The sequence below is a fragment of the Myotis myotis genome, unplaced genomic scaffold (assembly GCF_014108235.1).
Source record: "Myotis myotis isolate mMyoMyo1 unplaced genomic scaffold, mMyoMyo1.p scaffold_m19_p_3, whole genome shotgun sequence".
NCBI lineage: Eukaryota > Metazoa > Chordata > Mammalia > Chiroptera > Vespertilionidae > Myotis > Myotis myotis.
This window is the reverse complement of record NW_023416335.1, coordinates 111,386,040-111,403,071: the sequence shown is the minus strand read 5'-3', so window position 1 is coordinate 111,403,071 and position 17,032 is coordinate 111,386,040. Positions and strand designations below refer to the sequence as shown.

The 17,032-nt window shown below is 41.4% G+C and overlaps 1 protein-coding gene and 1 long non-coding RNA gene across 21 annotated transcripts in view; one reads left to right on the top strand and one right to left on the bottom strand.

Annotated features, from left to right (window-relative positions):
- FRY (FRY microtubule binding protein) overlaps positions 1–17,032 on the top strand; it is a 611,006-nt gene that overhangs the window by 173,242 nt on the left and 420,732 nt on the right. The gene's annotated exons all lie outside the window — the stretch shown is intronic.
- LOC118651009 lies at positions 7,769–16,776 on the bottom strand. Its single transcript, XR_004966084.1, has 5 exons — positions 16,611–16,776; positions 14,933–14,976; positions 12,436–12,550; positions 8,918–8,983; positions 7,769–8,730 (listed from the first exon to the last, which is right to left on the bottom strand). It is a non-coding gene; the product is annotated as an uncharacterized LOC118651009 (long non-coding RNA).

The window sequence follows — 17,032 nt, the reverse complement described above, 5'->3', positions numbered from 1 at the left end:
ATCCCATTTGGTCATGGTGTATGATCTTTTTAATGTAATGCTGGATCTGATTTGCTAGAATTTTGTTGAGGATTTCAGCATCTATATTTATCAGGGATATTGGCCTGTAATTCTTTCTTTGTAGTGTCTTTATCTGGTTTTTGGATTAGGGTAATGTTCACTTCATAGAAAGAGTTTGGAAGTGTTCCTTTCGCTTGAATTTTTTTGGAATAGTCTGAGGAGAGTAGGTGTTAGTTCTTCTTTGAATGTTTGGTAAAACTCCACTGTGAAGCCATCCAGACCTGGGCTTTTGTTTTCTCGAAGTTTTTTGATTACTGCTTCAATTTCATCAGTTATTATCAGCCTATTCAGGTTTTTCTGATTCATCCTGATTGAGTTTTGAAAGATTCTGTTTTTCTAGCAACAGGTCCATTTTGGTTTGTTGGGAAAGAGTTGCTCGTAGTCTTTTTTTTTTTTTTTTTTTTTTTTTTTTTTTTTTTTTTTTTACAATCCTTTGTATTTCTGTTTGGTCAGTGGTTACTTCACCTCTTTCATTTGTGATTTTGTTCATTTGAGTCCTCTTTCTGTTTCTTGGTGAGCTTGGCTTGAAATTCATCAATCTTGTTAATCCTTTCAAAGAACCAGCTCTTAGATCTATTGATTTTCCATATTGTTTTTTTGTTTGTTTGTTTTGTTTTTTGGTCTCTATGTCATTTATTTCTGCTCTGATATTTAGTATTTCCTTCCTTTTACTCATTCTGGGCTTTTCTTGTTGCTCTCTTTCTATTTCTTTAAGTTGTAGGCTTAGGTAACATTACCGGTTTTTCTTGGTATTTGTTTGTTTGTTTGTTTTTGAAGTCGGCCTGTAGTGCTATGAACTTCCTTCTTAGGATTACTTTCACTGTGTCCCATATATTTTGGATTGTTGTGTTTTCATTGTCATTTGTTTCCAGGATGTATTTTATTTCTTCTTTGTTTTCTTTGGTAGCCCATTTATTGTTTAATAGCATGCTATTTATCCTCCATATTTTTGCTTCTTTTTTATTGTTTTTATTGCAGTTAATTTCTAATTTTATGCCATTGTGATCTGAGAAGATGCTTGGTATAATTTCAATCTTCTTGAATTTGGAGAGACTTAGCCTGTGTCCTAATATATACTCTCTTTGGACATATCCCATATGCACTTGAGAAGAATGTATATTCCATATCTTTGGGGTGAAGTATTCTGAAGATGTCAATTAGTTCTATCTGATCTAGTGAGTTATATAGGATTGTTGTTTCGTTGTTGATTTTTTTGTCTAGGAGATTTATCCAGTGATGTCAATGGGGTATAAAAGTTACCTACTATGATTGTGTTGCTGTTGATCTCTCCCTTGATATCTTTCAGAAGTTTTTTATATATTTGGGTGCACCTGTATTGGGTATATATATGTTTACCAGAGTAATATCTCTTATTGTATCGATCCTTTAGTATTATGAAGTGACCTTCTTTATCTCTTGCTATGGCCTTCACTTTGAGGTCTATTTTTGTCAGATATAAGTATTGCTACCCCAGGGTTTTGGGGGGGGTTTGGGGTTTTTGTGTGTTTTTTTTCATTTCCATTTGCCTGAAAAACTTTTTCCATTCTTTCACTTTCCGTCTGTGTGAGTCCTTGTTTTAAAGGTAGGTCTCTTGTAGACAGCATATATATGGATCATGTTTTCTTATCCGTTCAGCCACTCTATGTCTTTTGATTGGAGCATTTAATCTATATATGTTTAAGGTTATTATTGATAGGTACTTATTTGTTGCCATTTTTATTCTTAATGTTTGTGTTTCTTCCCCTCTTTCTATTCCTTCTTCTTATACAGTCTCTGTAGGATTTCTTGCATTGCTGGTTTGGTGGTAATAATAAACTTCCTTAGCCTGTTTTTGTCTGTGAAGTTCCTTATTTCACCTTCAATTTTGAATGATAGCCTTGCTGGATAGAGTATTCCTAGATCCAGTCCCTTGCTTTTCATTACTTTGTGTACTTCATTCCATTCCCTTTTGGCCCGATATGTTTCTGTTGAGAAATCGTTTGATAGTCTAATGGGAGTTCCCTTGTAGGTAACTTTCTGTATCTCTCTTGCAGCCCTTAAAATTCTTTCTAAGTCGTTAACATTTTCCATGTAATTATGACATGTCTTGGTGTGGGTCGTTTTGGGTTCATCTTGTTTGGGACTCTCCATGCTTTTGTGACTTTGTTCTTCTCCAAGTCAGGGAAGTTTAATGTCACTAGTAGCCCAGTGCATGGATTCGTGCACATTGAAAGGAAATTAATTAGAAGAAATATTTTAATATTGCTATTTGCCTTTTCTCTATAATAGAAGATTCAGAGATGAAAGAAAATTAGTAAAATGCATATGAACATAATATATAAATTGATTAATAAATAAACAATAACATGATGTAACAACAAAGACATATAAAAACAACAAAAACATGATATAAAAACAACATTGATAAAAACAATGACTGATAAATTGATTAAACTTATTCTAATATCTCCCTGCATACCACATTAAGAGTAAAAACACTTTCAGAGTCCTTGACTAATTTCCCTTGTGATAAAGTAATTAGAACTTTAATGTCACATGCTCTTTGAACTCAAGAAAAAGCAACATATAACTGACCATGTCTGAAAACGGGTTCAAATAGGAATATTCCTACTCTGTCTTGAGTTTGTCATTGTGATTTATTAATAGTCATCACAAATGCTGGCATCATAGGAAACTGTCTTCGAATTAATTTAAATGGGAGGCCAGTGCCAGACAGGGATAAATCAGTTTTTAGAATCAGAACAACCTCTCCTTCTGCGTTTATTTTTAAATTGCTAGTGTGCGACATATGTACAGGCTGGTCAGTTGGTCGGACAGATGGATGGTCAGTCATTTAGCCATATATATATATATTAGAGGCCCAGTGCACAAAATTTATGCATGGGGGCAAGTCCCTCAGCCTGGCCTGTACCTTTTCATAATCCGGGCCCCTCAGGGGGATGTCTGACTGCCGGTATAGGCCCGATCCTGCAGGGATACATCCCTCTTGCAATCCTGCACTGCTGGCTCCTAACTGCTTACCTGCCTGCCTGCCTCATTGCCCCTAACCACTCACCTGCCTGCCTCATCACCCCTAACCAGTCTGCCTGCCTGATCACCCCTAACCACTCCCCTGCCTTAACCCCTTGCCTACCTGCCTCACCGCCCCTAACCTACCTGTTTAGTTGCCCCTAACTACTCTGCCTGCCTGCCTGATTGCCCTAACCACTCTACATGATCGCCCCTAACCACTCCGCATGCCTTCCTGATCACCTCTAACCACTCACCTGCCTTAATTGCCTCTGCCTGCCTGCCTCATCACCCTAACCACTCACCTGCCTGTTTGACCATCCCTAACTACTCTGCTTGCCTGCCTGATTTCCCCAACCACTCATCTGCTTGTCTGATTGCCCCTAACTGCTCATCTGCCTGCCTGATCACCCCTAGCCACTCGCCTGCCTGATCATCCTTAACTGCTCACCTGCATGCCTGTTCGCCCCTCACCCCCTCTGCCTCAGCCCTGCCTCCACAGCTTCATCTGGAAGGATGTCCAGAATGACGTCTGGAAGGTTGTTTGGCTGCCTGGTATAATTAGCATATTACACTTTTATTATTATAAACTAGAGGCCCGGTGCATGAAATTCGTGAACAGGTAGGTAGGGTCCCTTGGCCTGGCCAGCAATCAGGGCTGATTGGGTCCTTTCGGCTGCTTCTGGGGAATTCCTTCCCTGACTACCGGCTGCCAGATGACGTCTTCCTTCGTTCTGGGTCATCCCCTGGTGGTCATCACATGTCATCCCCTGATGGTCAGCACACATCATAGTGAGTGGTCAAACTCCTGAGGGGACAGTTTGCATATTAGCCTTTTTATATATAGAGACTACACAAGATTCATGTACCAGGTGGGTATCTCAGCCCAGCCTGCACCCTCTCAAGTCCAGGACCCCTCGCTCCTTACCGCCACTGCCGCTGTGCTTGCCAGCTGTGAGCCCGGCTTCTGGCTAAGCAACACTCCTCCTGTGGGAACGCACTGACCACCAGGAGGCAGCTCCTGCATTAAGCATCTGCCCCCTGGTGGTCATTGCGAGTCATAGCGACAGGTCATTCAACCATTTGGTTGATTTGTGTATTAGGCTTTTATTATATAAAAGTAGAGGGGGGGAGGGCGGGTCCACCAGCCCGGCCTGTGCCCTCTCACAGTCTGGGACTCCTCGGGAGATAACGACTTGCTGGCTTAGGCCTGCTCCCGGGTGGCAGAGGACAGGCCCAATCCCTAGGTGCAGCCCCTGGTCGGGCTCAGAGCAGGGCTGATTGGGGAGTTGGGGCGCCGCCCCCTGTCATGCACAGAGCAGGACGGATCGGGAGGTTGCGATGCCACCCTCAGTCACGCTCAGGGTAGGGCCGATTGGGGGGTTGGGGCACCGCCCCCTGTCACACTCAAGGCAGGGTTGATGGGGAGGTTGTGGCGCCACCCCCTGTCATGCACAGAGCAGGGCCAATCAGGGGGTTGGGTCGCTGCCCCCAGTCACACACAGAGCAGGGCCCATCAGGGGGGTTGAGGAGCTCCCCCCTGTCACGCACAGAGCAGGGCGGATCAGGGGGTTGGGGCGCTGCCCTCTATCACCCACAGAGCAGGGCCAATCAGGGTGTTGGGGCGCCGCCACTCTCACACTCAGGGCAGGGCCGATGGGGAGGTTATGGCTCTACCCCATCACACACAGAGCAGGGCCCGTGGGGGGGGGGGGTGTTGGGGCGTCCCACCCTGTCACACACAGAGCAGGGACTGTCAGGGGGTTGGGGCGCTGCACCCTGTCCCACACAGAGCCGCAGGGCGATCAGGGGTTTAGGGAGCTCCCCCCTATCAGGCACAGAGCAGGGCTGATCAGGGGGTTTGGGCGCTGCCCCCTGTCTCACTGATCCCGGTGCTGGGAGGCCTCTTGGCTCCGCTGATCCCGGTGCTGGGAGGCCTCGCGCCTCTGCTGATCCCGGTGCTGGGAGGCATATTACCCTTTTACTATATAGGATAGAGGCCTGGTGCACGGGTGGGGGCTGACTGGTTTGCTTGAAGGGTGTCCTGGATCAGGGTGGGGGTCCCCACTGGGGTGCCTGACCAGCCTGGGTGAGGGGATGACTGTTTGCAGCTGGTCACACACCCTTCAGGGTTGGGGTCCCCACTGGGGTGCCTGGCCAGTCTGGATGAGGGGCTGAGGGCTGTTTTCAGGCTGGTGGGTGACTGAAGCTCCCAACTGCTCCTTTTTTTCTTTTTTCTTATTCTGGGCCAGCTTTAGCTCTGGCTCCAGCTCTGAGGCCTCTGCTGCTGAAAGCAGGTATCTGGTTTGTTTGGGTTCTATAATCGAAACACTGTTTCAACTCCAGCTCTGAGGTCCCGGCTGGCTGAAAGCAGGTGTCTGGGGTTTTGTTTAGCTTCTATATTTGTAACAATGTTTCAAACTGCAAGCTCAGAGGCCGGCAGCAGCAGGCAGGGAACGTTGGAGTCCTCTGTCACTGAAGCAAGCAAGCCTCATGTTAGCTTCAAGCTGCCTGGCTGCCAGCCGCCATCTTGGCTGGCAGTTAATTTGCATATCGCCCTGATTAGCCAATGGGAAGGGTAGCGGATGTATGGCTAATTACCATGTTTCTCTTTTATTAGATAGGATAGATTATTTCCTCAAATGGGTTTTCTGTTCCTTGCTCAGCTTCTTCTCCTTCTGACACCCCCACTATGCAGATGTTGTTTCATTTCATGTTGTTCCAAAGTTCCCTTAAATTCTCCTGCTTTTTAATTAATTTTTCCCATTGCTCTTCAGCTTGGGTGGTGTTTCTATCCTGTTTCCTAACACCCTGACCGGGTCCTCAATTTTCAATGTAAGTTGAAATATTTCATTGTGTTCTTTATTGCAGTTATGTCATTCTTCATTTCCTCTTGATTCTTATACAAGTTGGTGAATTTCTTATCCAGATGTTTGAGCCTCCATTTCATTTAGCTCCTTTTCTGGCAATTCCTCCTTTTCTTTCCTATGGGGATTATTTCTTTGTCTCCCCATTTTTGTTGTCCCTTTCTATTTGTTTCTATGTAATGTCAGTTGCTGTCTCTTTCTAACCCTGGGCAACCTGACTGAACTCCAAGTCATTGAAGCTAGCAGTCTAATGTTCCAGGATTCCTTAGCCCAGAGGCTGGGTCTGCCTTCAGTCTCACGCCTTTATTGTCTCTGCTCTGAGTTGTACTTCCTTCCCCCATGGATATGGTCCCTTAGTTTTCCAGTACAAACGTTCGGTGTTGATGGGAGCATGTGCACAGTTCCTCTGGTATGCAACTCCCTGTAGGGTCCCAGATCCCTCTGGCATACAATTCACTGCACAGCCTCGGCACCCACAGCAGGGTGTCACTCTAGGTTCCTCTGGCGGGTGTTGGCAGTGTGAGCCTGAGTGGGGCCCTGTTCCAGGTGCCTTAGGTGCACACTCGCAGCATGGGGTTGCAGGGTCTTGGAGTGCAGGATCCTGGAATGTGGGGTCCAGGACCCCATGTGGGGAAGCGCAGATGGTCTCTCTGGTGTGCACTCACTGTGGATGTCTGGGAGCCCGTAGTGAGGTAGTGCTCCACTCACTGCATGGGAATGGTGGTGGTCCCTTGTGAGTTATGGCTGGCGAGAGGCTCACTGCATGGGTTCACAGTGGTGTACGAGGCCAGTCTGAGTATTGGTGTGGCTGTGATCCTGGCCTTTGCTGCTCCCCCCTTCAAGATGGCGTGGTCTCCACACCAGAGCCGAGCTCAGCTAGAAGTGCCTGTGGCAGTAGCAGGGGCTCCCTGTCCAGAAGAGCCTGATCTGCCAGCCCCAGAGACTCCTGTGATATCTAACTGTCCCTCACTGACCCACGCACACACCACACACTCCCGCCTTCACTCCTATTCTCACTCACACTCTTTACCTCACTGCCATTCTGCTGGATGCCATGTTGCGATCTCCCCAGTAAAATAATTTTTTGAAATTATTATTTTATGAGATTTTTTAGGCTAACCAATGGGATTTTACTTAGCCTTATTAAGATGCCAAGAGTCCTGGCTGGGTAGCTCAGTTGGTTGGAATGTCGTCCTAATGCACCAAGGTGACAGGTTCAATTCCTGGTCAGGGCACATAAAAGAATCAAACAATGAATGCATAAATAAGTGGAACAACAAATTGATGTTCTCTCTCTCTCTCTCCCTCCCTTCCTTCCTTCCTTCCTGTTTTTTCTCCCTCCCTTCCGCTTTCTCTCAAATCAATAAATAAAAATTTAAAAATAAAAGATAGCGATTCCTCAAAAAATTAAAAATAGAACTGCCATTTGACCCAGTGACCTCACTTCTGGAAATATATTCTAGAATTCTGAAACACCAATCAGAAAGAATGTATGCACTTCTATGTTCATAGCAGCATTATTGACAATAACTAAGAATTGGAAACAGCCCAAGTACCCATCAGTAGATGAGTGGAAAAAAGATGTGGTTCATTTATACCATGGAATACTATGTAACTGTAAAAAAGAAGGATCTCTTACCCTTTGAGGCACCATGGAGGGAGCTGGAGAGTATTATGCTTAACGAAATAAGCCAGTCAGAGAGACAAGTTTCACATGATCTCATTTAAATGTAGAATCTAAGGAACAAAATAAACTGACAAACAAATAGGTTCAAAGACATGGAAGCATGGACAGACTGACAGATCTCAGAGGGGCAGAGAGGTCAGTAAGAGATTAACCAAAGAACTTATATGCATAGCCCATGGATACAGAGAATAATGTGCTGAAGGCCTGGGTTGGGGCAGGAGCTGTGCAAAGGGTGTAAAGCAGGGAAATGGACATTTGTAATACTGTTGACAATAACAATTTTTTTAAAAGTTGCCAGAAATTTCAATGTGATTCAATTCCTAACATCATATATTAATATACAATCCTATCATTGTATATTAATCCCAAAGCCCAAGTCATGTACCTCAAAATAATCAACATGCACATCATTTATTTAAAATTTTCTCCTCTTGCAAATACTTAGGATCTTATTTGTACTTATTGTAAAATTGCTTAAGAATAGAATTGTGGAACTGCCCAGTATTAATCTATATTATAGTTATTTACTGAATATATATGGCTTTAATTTTGATATTAACATAAAATCGGTCAATTTATTTATAACCTTCATGTGAATGTTCCCATATGGCCTACCCTCTTAGTGCATTGGTCCCTCTGCTGCTTACTGCCTTGTTCCTCCTCTATCCCCATGTTTCAGCCTACATCTCTTCTCAGGGCTGAACCATCTGTCTGGGGCCCACCACCAGACTCACTCCTGGGAATTAGATGTCACCTGCACACCTTCTCTAACCAATTCAGTGCCTTTAGTGTCAGGTACTCCTAGTTTGCAAGAAACTGCACATAGTGTTTACATGTTTAGTGGTGTTGCTAGAACTTGAGGGCTTGGATTTATTTAAGAACTCTGTGAATTCCTATTTTTTAATAAACATGTCTTGGTGGTAAAAATTATTGTATCTTCTTACTTTCCTTCTCATCTCTTGATTTATGTTTTCTTTCTCTCAGGCTAGCTGTAAAACTTCTTCAGTGTAACAGCTTCTCTCAGGCTAGCTGTAAAACTTCTTCAGTATAACAGCTTCAGTGTAACAGATTTTCTATCTTCATCTGTGTCAGCAGTCCTTTCTTTGCCTGCAAAGATAAAAGGAAAACAACTCCAGGAAGGAATTTGACCTCTGAATATCAGGAACATTATCTTTAAATTTCTCCAAGAATCTAGAACTAATGATTCTCAACTTAGTAATGCCCCCTTTTATAACAACTTTTTTGGTCATATTTCCCTTAGTGTTCTGAAATGAAGTTCAAAGGTAATACTTACCTATTCTTAATAATTTTTTTAGGAAAAAAAAATCTATATTTCAACACCAGTGTCTGCATCTGACATCTATAATATAAAAGAGAACAGTAAGGAAAGTCATCCATGGTAAACTACTCTGAATGTTAACACCCTCAGTACTCTGACACTGTTACACAGACAAATGTGCTGAAATGTTCACATGCCCCCTGAATTCACAGTCCCCCAGCCAAACTAACACAGATGCGGGCCAGGTGTGGCATTGCCTTCCATGTTATCATTTTCCAAACTGATGACTAATTCTTGTTAAATCTTCAAACCCAAAAAAGTACAGTCTTCCCTCAACACATAGTAATTACAGTCCTTGAAAATTTAGAAGCTATTTTACCTGTGCAAAAAGACTTTGTTTAAATGTACAAATGTTCAATTCCAAACTTGTATCATTATGAATGAAGTTTTCATGTCCAGAGATGAAAGGGAGCACTTGTAAGTCAGGTGTGACAGGAGTCAGTTCCTCACCATGGAGGAGAGCTTCACACATTGCAGGACATGTGGCAGTGCCTTTCCCTGTGCCCCAAATGTCAGCAGCATCCTCCCATATCACCAGTATTACCAAAAGTGCCTCCAATAGTTTAAATACGACCCCTAAAAGGTGGTATCATACCCATAAAAAAACACTGATAGAGAACCCTGAGGATGCCTGGTAATAACTCTGATTCTGTTTTATTAAAGAGTCTAATTGTTATACAAACCTACGTCAGAGCCATTGTTATACTGAGAGATCACTGTTAGTCTTGTTGCTCAACTGTAAGTAAACCTATTGAGTGTCAAGTCCATATTTATTGTTTTCAGAGGGTCCGATATGGTGCCAAGCAATTAATTGGTGCTCAGTAGCTGTCTGTTGAATGAATAAAGACTCATGAACACTGACCCGCTTTACAAAGCAACTAATATGTTCATTAGTAATACATACACCACTTATATCAAACTGCATTGGTAAGATATTACCATTAAGCTATTAAATGCTGGATTATACAAACCTAGAAAATAGTCAATGATCTGTACCTTGTTGGAGAAGATGATCTTTCTTCGCCTCTTAAATTTTTAAAACATAACATGTAAGAAAAAGATGCTGGTAACATTTACAGACTGGTGGGTTTTTTTTTTCTTTTAAAAAATTAAACTCTTCCATCCTTATGAAATTATTGAGAGCTTTTGAGGGCAAAGAAAAGCAATAAAGACAGTCTTATCCTTTTAGAGAGATGGTCTACACATTTAGAAGCAATAAAGCTAATACCCAAGTGCCATATGGAACAGGGATGTCTTTAAATACAGTCAGAGGCCAGAAAATTGATATTCATAGTAGTCACTTCATGGACAGGAAAGGTTTGACCACTATCTAAGTGACCAGTAGAATTTAAACTGGTCTTGGCAAGGAGAGGAGAATCTAACAGTGGCCTGATGAGTGTGGATGGGAGGCATCAGGGGAGTGGCCAGGTGATGATAGGAAGAAGAAGTTTGCCATTTTGGGAAAAAATGTAAAGAAAGTTGGTTGGCAGAGTAAGGGCCAAAATGATTATTTAATTTTGACCTGAATTACTTTAAAAACTTCATGTTAACTGTATGATACTTTTTTAAGTGTCCTCAGAGATCTGGTTGCTTTTTCATTTTACTCATTTGTGCTAGTGAAAAGAAAGTGTTCATGGTCAGTTTTTTAATTGCATGCTTAACTGATAATGTTAAGCAAGTACCCAAAAGCAAGAATTGGAAAAGAAAAAATATGTTAATCTTTTGTTATTATTTTACATTATTATTATATTATTTTGAATTGCTTTCATTCAGTTAACTAATGTTAGAACAGATGAGAACACAAAGTTAAAGGAATGCTGTGTGTTGAGCTATGCTTGGGTCTGGAATCAAAAGTCATTTACGGCTATGCCACCTTAGGTAATAATTTTACCTGGTGAACCTCAGTTTCCCCATCTTTAAAATGGAGCAATACCTCATTCATAAACACACAGAGGTCTGGATTAAGTGCAATAGGATGTAAAATAGCCCATTATGTGGCACATAGAAGGCACTTAATAACTATCGTGTCTCTTACTAGATTAAAATATTTAACCCCTTTAAGGTTAGGTACAATTTGTGTTCAGTCTGTAAATGTTACCAGTATTTCTTTTCTTATGTGTTATGTTTTAAAAATTCAACAGACAAAGGAAGATAATCTTCTCAACTAGGCATGGGTCATTGACTATTTTCTAGGCTTGTACAATCTAGTATTTAATAGCTTAATAGTAATATCTTATCAATGTGTTAGTTCTTTTGAAAATAGGATAGGTGTTCATGAGTCTTTATTCACTCAAAAAAATAGCTATTAAATCTCATAAAAATTACATCTCCTCAGCTAAGCAAGTATATATTATCTGAGTGACCTTGGTTTCTTTAAACTTCTATTTTTTAATCTATAAAGGAGGGATAATGTATAAACTCATACAGTTATTATAAGAATTAAATGAGATGATGCATGGAAACTGCTAAGCATCATTACTGGCACGTAGCAGTCTCTCAATAAATAATATCATAGTATACTTATGCTCTTAATATCATTATGATGCCTACTAAGTGCTATGTACATACACTACCTCTTTCTATCATTCTTATAGTCCTAAGTGGTATGTATTTTTATCTAGGCTTTATTGAGGTATGATTGACAGATACAATTATTTTATATATATATATATATGTATGTGTGTGTGTATATATATATATATGATTTCCCCTATCTGGCTCATTAACACATCCATTGGAAAGTATTATTCAAGTATCCAAGTTCTCATTTTTCTATGGGCAGGAGCTGAAGTATGGATAAGTTAAGTGATTTGCTCAGGGTTACCAATTGGTGAGGTTGAACTTGAACACAGATCTTCCAGTTCTAAATGGCATGATTGCCACTATGCCAGTGTGTCTCAAGCCTTTGTAATGTGTCAGGATAACTCTTTCCTTGAAACCCCACTAAAAAAATTCTTCAAAGAATAGTTTGAAAACCACTGGAGAGAATAGTAAACATTTCTTGAAATCCCAGAGCCACAAGTAACATTTTATGTAGTACCTATCCCACTTGGTACAAGCTTTCTTTTCCATTGATGAGGACGAAGATGAACAGATAACCTAAACTTAGCAATTACTCTTTATTGTCAGTGTATTTGTCCCCATGCTTTCATGCTGGCATAGTGGGCTGTGGGAGCTGGGTGAGAAATATGACTGTTAAGATTTGTTCAACCCAGCCGGTGTATCTCAGTGGTTGAGCTTTGACCTATGAACCAGGATCATTTCCAGGTCAGAGCACATGCCCAGGTTCTGGGCTCGATCCCCAGTAGGGGGCGTGCAGGGGGAAGCTGATCAGTGATTCTCATCATTGATGTTTCTGTCTCTTTCTCCCTTTCTCTCTGAAATCAATAAAAATTGTATTTTTAAAAAGATTTATTCAACACAGCCTACCTTTCAGTATTGATCACCTGGAATTATAAACATGTTTGACTTACCGCCACTATTTCATAGCAAAGCTATTTCACCTGGTTGCTGTCAGTGTTAATCATTTCTTTGGTCCCATTGAGAGTGATAATTTTCCTTATGAAAATAAATATTTTTCAGGTGCATCTAGAATATAAACAAACATGACAGTGGAGGTAATACACACCTAGACATATATTGGGTTGCAGAAGCTACCATCTTTGCCCCATAGGTAGTATTGCTCCTGGAACATGACAGTATTTTAGCAAGTTGGAAATAAAGTTTATGGGATCAGACAAATGTTAAATAGTTGTAAAAGTGAATTATAAAACAAAAATTGTGCTCACTGAAAATATGTTTTTCAATTACCTGAATATAATGCTCAGTATTTTGTGGCTATACAAAAGTCCCAAAATCTTGAAACTGGGACTAAACTCTTCAATAGAATTGAAGTAGAAGGGTGCCCTATCCCCCTCACTCGTTAGTATTCAAGGACAGGTCTATTTTTCAAAGTCTGTGTAAGGATATCTGGTAGTATTCTTTTAATCAAATTGTTGTGATTGAAAGTGGGCTCATCTGCTAGAGCAGAGTCGGTGCCAAAAGAACCTTGGAACAACAACAAAACTGATATATTCTTGTTTCACCCTGTTCTTAGGATGCCATCTTGAAAGCCAGAATTAGGCACAGTCAAAATTCACGATTTGCCACTGCTCTTAGGAACATAGGAAGATGATAACTGTTAATATTATTGATTATTCATCATTAGACAGTAAGACTCCATAGCCTCCTGCTTTTTCACCTGCAAAAAAGCAGTTAATGCTGTAAATTAAACAAACCTATGAAACAGGAATGTCTCTTTTTTAAAAAACTGAAAAGAGATGGCTGTAAGAAAACAATTACTAGTAATCTATACTTAACATTTCTTTTTTTCTCTTGTGTTGGGAAATATGCAATTCCCATCTTGGATAATAAATTCATGTTGAAGAAATGTAAAATATAAGTATGTGGTCCCAATATTTTGATAGAGTTAATGTATGAAGATAGATGTTTACATGTGGATCTTTACTATGAGAAATGCCTATATTACATTCATCAGTAATAGAATCAGATTAACAAAATGTCAGCTTTGAAAAAGGACCCTGAAGTAGCCTAACCCTGTGCCCTCTGCAAGAAACTTCCCAATGATATCCTCAGAGAGGGTGTTTCCAGCTTTTGTTTAGCTACCTCCACCTTCTCATCATTCTCCAAAGTGATAAGCATGATAATCTCTGGCTTCATCTAAATCATTAATCAAAATGTCTAGCAGATCAGAACAGTATCAGTGTTGTCATAGAACTAACAACAATATTCATGAGCTACACATTACCAAAGGTCTAGCCATCATCTGTAAATGGGGACTCTAATTAGAAATATTAACAAGGTGAAAGCTGCCCACTGATAAGTTTTCTGTATCACCAGCCTGAATCTGAAATGTTTCTCTCTTTGGGCAACATTTATCACAGAAGGCCTTTCAAGTTACCTGTCTGATGATTCTCAAAAGGTCAAGTCCATTTAAAGTGTTTCACTCTGAACATGAACAAATGAAGTTGTTTTCAATCCAGCCAGCAAGAAACGATTTGCAAATCAGAAACCTATGTTTTACTGTGTTAAGGCTCAAAGGTGATGTCCATCAGCTCCTTTTAACTGGACCTGCCCTGCTCATGCAGGCTACTCCAGAAGCCTGAGGCAGTGTGGGTCCAAGGCAAGAACTTCCCCAGACCAGCTTCATGGTGCTCCCTCTCTTCTCACCTTGGGTATCCTTGGCTCTAACATTCAATTCTACACTTGCTACCCTGGTTCAACCTGGACTCCCCCACAAACAGTCCCTGTGTTTGTCCTCGGCAATCACATGCCATGTTTGGATAAGAAGCACCCCAGGTCGTCTGGCTGCTAGTCCGCTGAACTGGCATTCTTTCTATTGGGGTATGGAGAGTTCAACCAAGTTCAGAGACTTGGGGCTTAAGCAAATTATTGGACAGGCACATTAACCTAAACCATCAGAGGGCTCCTGACACCAAGGCAATGTTGCCCTTATAGCCGCAGCAGCACTCAGAGACCAGTAGAGAAAATGAAATGATTTTGGAGACAGTCATACCTGACGTATAATTTAGCACAGACCATAGCTTGTCAAGGCTGATGAGCAGAGAGGTACTGTCGTAAGCATTTGTTAATGTAGATATTGATGTTAGTTGGCTTGTTGACAAGGCACATGTTACATGATAGAAATGGAGTAAGTTAAATTGCAACAAATTTTACTCATTCATTTATTCAGTATTTCTTGAACACCTCTCGTGCCTGCATTGTTCTGAGGAATAGAATTATAGCAAGGAATTAAACAGAAATAACCCCTACCCCACAGATCTTACATTCACACAGGGGTCAGTGGCAGATGACAAATGAGTAAATATGTACTATTTAGAAAGTAAGATATGTTTTAAATAAATTAAAGCAAGGAAAGGGGCATACAGTGACAGGGGAATGAAATCTTACCTTATGTATGATGGTCAGTGTATACCTTATTGACAAGCGGAGACCTGAAGAAAGAGAAGGAGCAAACCATTGGGATGTCTGGGCAGAGTGAGTTAAGGCAGAGAGAAGAGCAAGTGCAAAGGCCCTGAGCAAGGAGGCCACTGTGGCTGGAGTGGAGCTACTGTTTTCTCACTGCTGGTACTTCAGAAAATGTAACAGAAAATCAGACTGATTTTTCACTAGATTTGCCCTGTTTTGTTATTGCTGTTGGTTATTTGTTGTTAACTAAAAGTCCACGAGGAAAGAGTAGTTTTGTTCTGACTTGGCTGAGGAATTAATGTGTGTGTGTGTACATGTGTACATACACATATGTGTATATGTATATATATATTTAATTAAATTGGAAGAGCAGTTGATACATACATATTTATGCTTCACCTTAGTAGTGAGAGAGTTAGTCATCTACCTGATCAGAAGAGCCCTTAGGGTCTATTTTGCAACCAGTGCTTAGCGAGCAATCTTGCAGGTGCTATGATTTTCATCCTCTGAGTAAAGAAGGGGAGTTGGGTGAGGTTGTGAGTCATAGAAAATTTGAATAAGGACTCTGATTTCTTACAGGTCCCTCCACACCTATGTTTAACCACTGCAGGAGCTCTCCCATTGGTGGCAGACAATTTAATAAGCAAAACCTGGGGTGAGGGTGTTTGCTGATGCCCGTCTTCTTTTCAAGCATAGTCAGCCTTCCCTGACCTCCTAGCAGCCTGTTTGTGGGCACTCAGCTTCCTGGGACATGTTGAAATTTTTTTTCTCAATTTGTTTTTTACAAAGCCAGCATTTCTTATGTTTCTCAGTGTTTCCATGAGTCTGGCTCTAAGAGGTGACCTGTGTCAGAAGCAGGGTGATGCTATACCTGGCCAACCTGACACTGTCCAGCTATAGTGGTTCTGACCACCCAACAAGGCTGTGACCATCCACCAACACACTGGTGACCTCAGGGGACACCAGATCACAAATGAATAAACTATAACTGCAAAGCCACCCCTGATGTGTGGGAAGTGGGAAGGCTCTGAAGAGGAGAGGCATGAAGTGACTGTGACAGAGCCCAGGGCACACCCTTGCCCTGAAATGACCTGGGGGAGCCTGGCCTCCTGTATCTCCTTACAGGGGTTTTTCCTAACACCCCCCCCCCCCCCACACACACACACACTGATCCTGTAAACATTCCTAGAAGCATATGAGTAGGAAGTTTTTATTTTGTTTTCTGGGGTTTTCCAATGCCAAATTACACCACTTTATATAAGTCCCTACAAAGCCCAAACAATCTGCCATGGGAACAGTGCATTTTTCTCTGGACATTTTTCCTTACTATTTTATTTTTAATTAATTTTATGATACTTCCCTCCATGTTCTTGCTTATACCTTCTGAGTTGCTCACACCTCTGGCTTCACAATTTGAAAAGCACATGGCTTTGTGTCTGTTTTTTCTGGTTGTTTTTTGTAACTGCCGATCACAATCCATTCTTCTTTCCATGTAATTTTTATAGAACATATAATCAAGCCCATTTGCAAAAATATACAAATACTTTGCCTCATGTATGTTTCAGTGCATCCGCCCCTCTCAATTGGGAACATAAGTAGGATGTCTGCTAGGTCTTTCCTTTCCTTCTCTCCTCCGTTTCTGTTAGACACCGGCACTTACCAGGTCCTGTGCTTCGTCTCTTGGCTCTGCGTTATGTTTAGTTTCTGTTCTGTGTTCTGTGCTTGTGTGCTCCAGATCCCGGTTGCTTTGCTCCAAACACCCACAGTCTTATCTTTTCTCCAATGACATTCTGAAGCAGGGGAGCCCCTTGGAGGTAAGAGTCATCTTGTTTGGTATTCCTAAGTCCAGCCCATATAAGGAATGGAACTAACATTTGGGAACATCTATTTATAGTAGGTGCATTCCTTATGCTATCTTATATTAACCCGTACAGTAACCCTGCTGTAGGAAGTGTTGATCTCAGTTAGTACACAGATACATTCAGTGACTTCTTGAGACCTATTTCAGGGCCAGGACTAGAAACATCCTTCTTCCTGCCCAAACCTCAAAGGTGATGGAGGTTATCACTGTGAATCACCTGG